Source organism: Geospiza fortis, unplaced genomic scaffold (assembly GCF_000277835.1).
Source record: "Geospiza fortis unplaced genomic scaffold, GeoFor_1.0 scaffold221, whole genome shotgun sequence".
NCBI classification, from domain to species: domain Eukaryota; kingdom Metazoa; phylum Chordata; class Aves; order Passeriformes; family Thraupidae; genus Geospiza; species Geospiza fortis.
The window spans coordinates 1,145,137-1,153,084 of NW_005054395.1; the positions used below are offsets into that span (position 1 = coordinate 1,145,137).

The following is a 7,948-nucleotide window of genomic DNA, read 5'->3' on the forward strand; positions in this document are numbered from 1 at the left end:
GGAGGAGGGCTTGGCGGTGGCAACATGCTTCCTCTTCCTAGTCTGGGAGCTGTGGGAGCCTTTCTGCGACGGATTCGGCACGGACTGACCCGGGTGACTTCACCCACCCGCCCGTGGGGTCCATCCCGGCGTGGCACAGGAAAGCACAGAAAAACGCCGTGGCTTTGCTGTCACATAAACCTGCACATGGGATCATTAACTGCGCTCCAAATCGGGGTTACAGTGGCCAGACTGCTTGGCAGAGAGAAACTGGCTGGCGGGGTTTCCGTCTCTGTGCCCTAATCTTACCTACTCAAACCTAACTTTGCCAGGCAAGGGTTATTTCAGTAAGTGAAGGGATCATGTCAAGCTTATTTCTCTAAGGTGGCATTAGGGCATGAAATCAGGAGAATATTAATATTATTATTATTATTAGAATTCTATTTACGCTCTTTTTCTAATCTAACATCTTGCTTACAGTTGGATTTTGAACGGTTCCAGCCCTCAACAAAAGCGATTAGTGGAGGCACACCAAGGCAATCCATGGGTTTAGACACATAAACCATACTCAGTGTCAACATCTTTCATGGTAGGACTGATGCAGACAGGATCTGCTGGCAGCTGTGCTATGGTTTGTAAGTCATCTCCCAAGCTAAACGTGTCACCTCTGCCAGGTAACCACCTCGAGCACAGGGAAGTGTGAGCGTCATGGCTTGGCTGCATGTCAGGCTCAATCTGACTGTTCATGGCTCTCCCCCTTTACCAGCTGTTCCCTGGTGCCAGCAGTGAGCAAAGGATTAGGTGGTAACAATTTTGTAGACTGCCACGGCAAGACTTGCCCCTCGGTTTCTGTAGTTCCAGTAAAGAATAAGCTCTTCTGATACAAATTGCAGATTTTGTTCTCCAACAGGGGCTTGGTTGTGCTAGGACAGGTGAGGCTGGGCCAGAAGACTTCTGCAGACAGCTGCTTAGCTTTTCTGAAAAAGGAGGGCAGAGCTTGATGCTGGAAAGGAGACCTCCTGAAATGCAGAGCCAAGCTAGTTCCCTGAGAAATACTCCCATTAATTTCAGTGAGGTATCACTGTTAATATGTTGGTATAATCTGTCATCTGATTTTGCAGTGTCACTGGTAATAAAGTTTCATATTGCCTATGTTACCTGTTAATCCAAAAGGAGCAAAGTTTGAGGATGCTGCTGAAGAGTCCAGACCTGCACACATTTCAACAGCTGAAGTGCCAGCACTATCCCAGTATTCTGGCTTTATATTGAGGTAGGGCTTGTGGTGATGCAGCTGCCTTCCTGCTCAGTACCACACACCCATCCTTGCATTCCTCTGTAACTCCCTAGTAATTTGCACTTTCAGGTTGTAGAAATGTTCTGGAACATGTGATGTGTACACCATGACTGGAAGGCTGGCTGCTCTGTGGTTCTGGCAAAAAACTGGGCTGACTCCTGTAAAATAAGTGCACTGACACCTTCAAAGGTACACATAGAGGTGTTGTATCTTGTCTCCATCTCCTCTCATTCCTTCTGCTCCTCTTTTACTCTTTCTTCTGCCTTCTCCCAAGCCACTGTCATTTTCATTTCCTTCCCTGCTGCCTTGGACACTTGATCTAGACTCTACTCACAAATGTGTTAGAGTTTTTCTCCTTACACTTTTCAAAACCTGTTTTTCCACCTTTGTTCTGTAGACACAGATCTCAAACCAGTGTAACCTCCTGTTGCTGGAGCATCAAAGACATACAAATTCAAGATACAGTAAAAAAATACTGTTCAGACTTGTTTACTTTGAATAAAAATAAGAACATTCATATCATGAAGCTTGACTGAGTGGAAACAGGGTAAGAATGCCCCAACCATCATGACAGTGGTGATGAAACTGGAAGATTTTTTACTGGAAGTCAGTGTCTATTAAGGAGAGCACCAAATTACTCAGCACAGGTATTGTTAGAGCAGTCCTGACCAATAACATATTTTTAGTACCAGTGACTCTTGTTGAACTCATCTCTGTAATTGTTTTTGATGATAGAATGAATCAGAGTGCCTTAAAAACATGGCAATAAAATAAAGCCCTAATTATGGACCAAGGAACCATTAAGTCTAAATCCTAAAAATTGGCATTCAGCATACAAGATTAAGGAAGCAAAAACTGTGTTAGCTGAGTTAATCATACTTACAAAGTAAGAAAAAACAGAATCTTCAAATACCTTAAGTAGTTTTGATTAGAAACGTTCTTAAGACTAGAAATATGTCACTGTGCACTCAGCCAGAAATGCATTTTAATAAATGAGTCAGGGTTACAAGAAGGATGAAAGAACTTTTCTTACTGAATGCATCCCTGTTGTGGGGCCCAGTCATGTAGTGTGCTTGGAAGGAGCAACATACTGAACATGAACAGCCAAGGGTTGATTAATAAGACATTTAACCTATTATTTTTTTCATGGGACAAAGAGACTTTAGTTCTGTAAGGTATTTGTAAAATGGGTTTCCAAAATGAAGCAGGCAATCCCAGTCTGATACCCAGCAGACACCCATTTGGTACCACATAGGTGTTGGCATAGCAAATCTGTTACTAATTACAATTCTTGACACTCAGGAGTACATGAGCTGTGTGGTTTGCCCTTATTATTTTTAGGTCAAATTGTACCCTTGTACAATCTCCTGCCCACCCTTCACAAGCACTGTCTACTTGTCTAGAGGTGGAGGAGTTTGATGAGCATTAAGCTGTCACATAAAGACCTGAATTCTGAAAGAGACATTGAATATCTGTATAGGATTATGCAAAGAGGGACACAGAAATAGGGTCTGTAGTTTTCTCTGCATTGCAAAATTGTCCTGGGTTGTACAAATCCATTAAATGAATAGGCAGGCTCTGAAAGCTTCCTTTTCCCCACCCAAGATGAAAAATGTAATTGCCACTGTGATGCCAAAGGTGAATGAGATTCTGTCAGGAGGTTATATTGATAAAAGTAAACATCCTGCACAAAAGCTGAGTTTCTTTTGGCTGCTTTGCACAGATGAGGTTTTTATTACAAGCCTGCACAATAACCAGTCCCCAGATTTGCTAAACAGATAACAGAGCAGCAGTTCCTCAGTTGCCAAAATGGATGTATTAGTGACAAGACATGGGTAATGCTCCCAGCTGTTCATTGGGAGCTGGCAGTGGTGATGGGCTGGCTTCAGAGGCAGAGAGCAGGACACCATGGCTCAGGGAGCCAATTAAATGCAGTGGGGAGGGAGCAGAGCAGCACAGTCTTAGTGAGGCATGGGAAATGGGTTTGGCAGGTGAAACTCTTCTCCACTCCCAGTCTAAACTGGAGAGGAAATAAAGCATGTGGGGTAAATAAGGGGGAGAAAAGTACCCGTCTCTTTTTTTTTGACTTCATAACAAACAGAATATGAGGATTTAGCCTTCTTGTCTTAGGGGTGTGCATGATAATGGAGGAAGGTGGTGGTTTCATTAAGGTTTGATTTAGAAGCTTTAGTGGTAAAGCTCTTTTCCTGTTTTTGGATTTAGAGACTACAGGGTTTGGGCTTTGTTAGCATGTTCAAAGACATAGGGCAGCAGAGCTACCCTGTGAAAAGTTTATGCTTTGTGTCCTGCAGACAGCATGGATATAGCTTTTTTTCCCTTGCTGCAAACTGACCCAGATTTCTGCTTTATTTGACAGTCTTTTTGAGCATAGTGTGAAGGAGAGGCATTGCTTCTGGAAATGCATGTCAATGGTCTTGTGAAATGAGCATCTCTCCCTCCCTCAGCCTTCCCCCAATCTAATTAATAAGGTCATCCCACTGAAGGCAGGCTTATAAATAGCTTTCCAAGCACTAATGGAATTAGTTCTGGCCTGGACAACTTTTCCAGGGTGACACAGGTATCGAAGAAGGGCTTGCTCCTTGACATAGACAGCCACTTACAGCAGGGAATGTTGAAATGTAAACATTTACCTGATGTCCCAGGTCTTGCTGCCAGCACTAAACCTGAAATGGGATTACAGTACTGCTATCCACATTGTAGAAAGACTTGCAAGTGAAACAAGGGATTTTAGAGGGATGGGCCTTGTATTAGATTACATTAGTCTGGATGTTCTGCTGAAGGTTTCTCTTTTGTCACTGTTTCTGAGGAAAGTGTATTTTTCATGTCCTACAAACCCACAAGATTTTGTGAGGATAATAAACAGTTACCATGGGGAATAAAATCGAAGTACTTCCAGTCGATAGGAATCTTTACTGTGACAGCATTTAATGGGAAGGGAATAGCACAGCTATAAACTCTCAAAAGACAGTGATGATTGAAAATTGACTATTTAAATCATCAGTGAATGGAGCCATAGAACCCCTTCAAAAGCAATGGCTGAATTATTAACATTTACAATCTGGCGCGAGACTGGAATTTTATAATGAAAATAAAACCTAAATGCATCACAGAAAATGTAAGCTCTGATTGTTTAAAATACTTGAACCAAAATGTAAAGAGAATGTATCTGATTCAGGAGCTTCAAATCAATAACCATGAAGCTCCTGAAAACATGAGACAAACATGAAATTATAATATGATTATCTATGAAATGAAATTTAATTACAGTAAAATAATGGAGAGACATTATTTTGCAGTCTGTTCTATTTGTTCTATCTTCACAGTCTGTTCTTCTATTTGGCCTGTGTATTGCAATAATCCTACCATGTATTGCATTTCCAGTAAACAAAAGGACATTTCAAAGATTTCAAAATGCTTATTGGGAAAACCGATGAAGGTCAAATTTTATATTAATTCATCTTTTCAATCAAATTCTTTGCTGTTGCATGTTCTGAATATAACCTTCTCCTTAAATGAAGTTGACATGAGGGCAGGAGGTGCTTCTTCATGTAACTGAGAAAAGATCACTTTTTTAGAGAAGGAGAGAAAAGCAGCACTTTTCAGTCTCTGAAATGGCCTTGGACCAGCTGCACAAATTCTGAGTCATCAGATGAATCAAGTCTGTTAATGACTGCAGAGAACTTTTACTTCAAAAAATGCAGAAGCATCCTGCTTTCAGATATTGATTCTGTAGTGCTTCCTTTGGGAGGCTTTAGTCATAAAGGTGCCAGATTTCAAGGTTTTTTTAGAAATAAAAAATGTGAGATGGGTTTGGCTTTTAATAATTGTACCGTAAAAAAGATGGTGGCCCACAGCCCTTGGAAACATCTATCAGTTTCTGTAGCAGAAATCAGTATGGAATTTTGGCTGGCAGGCAAAGAGTGAGTTATTAAAGGTAAAATTCACTCATAAAGAGAATTTTATATGAAAGGCCAAATGAGGACATCCTGACTCAGGAGCTAAGCAGCTGCCATTGCCTTCAGCTTCAGACTGGAGAACCCCTGAAAAATCACAGTTCAGTTTCTTAAACCAAAGGGATAAGAGTCATGAGGATCTGTGTTGTAGCCTGCCTTTAGGAAGTCTACAAGAGAGAATAAAGAATTACTCTACTGTATTGTAACAGAATATCCTCTCAGTGTCATTAGATCCTAAGAGATGAGGTCTCTCACCCCATCCTCCAGTTGTCTCATTATCGTGGCCTGCAAAGAAAAGCTCCAGCTGTACCCCATCCTTGGGGAAAAAAAGACCATTTTTGCCCTCTCTCAGCTCCAGCTGTACCCCATCCTTGGGGGAAAAAAAAGACCATTTTTGCCCTCTCTCAGATGTAGGATTTTAGCACCCAGAAATGGAGCCTTTTGAAGATTTTTTTAGCATGTGTTACCCTTGCAGAACTAAATTATTTCTCTTTGGACCCAATATTTTAATATATCCCCAAATTCTTCCCTTTACAGAAGTAAATGAAAAATGTTCACCCTTGTACCAAAGCCAAAATAAAGCAGTTCTGTGTTTGAATCCTGGTCCAGAGTGGAGCATCTTTAATTGATGTTTGTAACATCCATACACAAAATCTTTCCCCCTCCTTTCTTCTCCCCATCACTGGGATTTTGCTCTGTGAATGTCTGCCATCCACTCTTAATGTGCCAATCACTGTTAATTGCTCATTTTTGACATCACAATCAATGAAGGGAAATAAGCTCTTACCTAATGGGGCTGACACAAAATCCATTTAAGTTAGCGGAAAGACGCTCATTGTTTCCTATCAGCCCTAGGTCAGGCCAGAGTGAACACAGTGGGTGGAATTTAGCCCGTCATTTGTTATCTGAGAGGAAATGATTCCTACATCCCATTTGGACTGCTTAGAGATTTTAAACATTTAGCAAAAGAAAACATTGATTTCTTGTCAGTTGTTAAATGGTTGAAATTTTACTCTGGTTGGATAGTCTCTCAGTTTAAAACTATACTTAGTTCTCTCAATATTTAAAAAAACCTAAATAATAGGAGAGAAAGATCAAAGTGAGTGCAAGTCAGTGAAACTGAAGAGGTGCCTGACTGCCCTGTGCAGGTCATGAAGAATCATCTGCACAGGAGCTCAGCCTTGCTAGCAGGGGTTGCACAGGGCCTGTGAACTCACCCTGCCCTTCCTGCCAGCTAGCTGACAGCCTCTCAGTGTTATTTATTTTAGGTTTCCTAAATACATTTGGAGAGGGAGAAAACATCTGTTCTCCAACACAGCGTTGTCTCAGGTCTTCTAGGTTTTGTAAACAGACTTAATAAAATATGAATCCATTTTTTCTCTATTGCTTGCAAATGTTTAGAAATATCATTCAGAAGCAAAATGAACATGTTCTTTAATATAGCCCAGCAAACATCAGACACATTGTCCCTACTATCTCCCAGTTTGAATAATGCTTGTTAGCCTTGGGAAGAGGGAGCAGAGTGCCTGGCAGGGACAAGAGGATCTGAGTGATTGTCTGACTTGCAATTCCCCTGATAAGTTTAGAGATTGTTTCTGCAGTGTTTCTGCAGACTGTTATTTAAGGACAAAAGTCAAAATGTTCTGTTTCTTGGTTATGGTGTGTTACAAAGAGTAAAGGGAGTTCTATTTCACCATGTCCCTTCTGAACAGCAGGAAACTCTTGGGATATATCTTTTAGTTGCTGATGGCCAGGCCAAGTTGCTGAGAGGTCAGAAGACTTGCAAGAAACAGAGACATCAAGAAGTTTGATTTCAGTGCAAATTTATCTACTCTGCTCCAAACAGTGATAGCAAAACAAGTGTTACTGCTGCTAGCAAGCTTTGTGAGGCCTTACATCCACCATGCACTTAGTTCTGTCTGTCCTTGAGTTAGAGTTATAAATTGTGTTATCTTCGATGGAAGGGATGAGTTTTCAGACAGACTCTGACCTGACTTCTCTTTCTGCTGTGGTGGATGAAAGTCTACAGCATTCCAGTGATATTACTGAGGGATTGGACTCACACAAATGAGACTCTGACCCCTCACATAATTGCTGGAAGGACTAAAGGGGAAAAAATCCCTAATACTTGGGAAGTTTTTCGGAGCCATTTGGAAAGCGATTGGATAAACAACAATCCAGAGAGGGCACAGGAGCCCCTCAACTTGGTTTTAAAATCCCTCAGACAGCAAATTCCTGTCCTCCAGATTCCTGGGTGTTGAGGCTCAGTGCAATATTTTTAAGGAGAGGCTGGTTGAACAAAGTCAAGGAATAAACAGACAATGCCCTGATGAAGAGCTGAAATAAGAGATTTTTGTGGGCACAGATCATGTCTTTCCAGAAACTGTTCCTTGCCTGGGGCTGTCACTTCTGAGCTGCTTCTGGTTGCCCACAGAGGGGAGTGGGGATCCTCACCAGGGCCCAACCCTGTTCTGCTGTACTGGGTGTTACAACCTCTTATCTGTTGCTTGTGGGTGCTAAATTGCAAGGCCACATTATTGGGAACAGGACCCAGAGCCTTGGAGGAAGGCCACGCTTTCAAACTCTGTTTCCTCAGCAGCTTCCCCAGCGCTGGGGCCGCGGTGCTGGCAGGGGATCAAAGCCCAGGAATTCCTGTGCTGTGCTCCGGCTGTTCCTCCTGGCAGAGCTCACAGCACTCTTC

The 7,948-nt window shown here is 41.9% G+C and overlaps 1 protein-coding gene across 2 annotated transcripts in view; it reads right to left on the minus strand.

Moving 5' to 3' along the window:
• The window catches only part of MMD (monocyte to macrophage differentiation associated), a 97,965-nt gene that overhangs the window by 18,075 nt on the left and 71,942 nt on the right, over positions 1 to 7,948 (minus strand). The window lies entirely within an intron of this gene.